This window comes from Notolepis coatsorum (genome assembly GCF_963971535.1).
Source record: "Notolepis coatsorum genome assembly, chromosome: 6".
Lineage (NCBI taxonomy): Eukaryota > Metazoa > Chordata > Actinopteri > Aulopiformes > Paralepididae > Notolepis > Notolepis coatsorum.
The window spans coordinates 49,610,110-49,610,621 of NC_140170.1; positions in this window are offsets into that span (position 1 = coordinate 49,610,110).

Here is a 512-nt window from a genome sequence, read left to right on the forward strand (position 1 = left end):
ATGAAAGACCGAACAAAACCAACAATGCATTTTGTCTACTTACAAGTATCAAGTCAAGAGTTTTATTTATGGTCCATCCATTCAAAACCAGCTTATAGCTCGTATCCAGAAGTCATAGAACTTGATTGTTTTCCAAAAACACGCAAACATCTATTTCAAAACAAAGGCCCGTTTGAACGAGTCTTCAGCTGCTTTCTAAAGACGTCAGAGACCGCAGGTCGTAGGTTGAGTGTTTCACAATGGCGGAGCCATAACTTCAAAGGCATTATAGAGAAAACCCAACGGATATATTTATTTTACATAGGTCAATGCAACAGATCAATAATAGGACTAGGGGAAAACAGATCAAAACACAAAAAGGAATAATGTCCAAACGAAAAGAAAGCAGAACAAAAGGGGCATACTGGAGAATCACCACCAGGTGAGGTAGTCAGGCCGAGACTGTGATACAAAACATTTGATACAAAGTTATAAACCTCAACAGGTCAAAAACACGGAATAACAAACTAGGC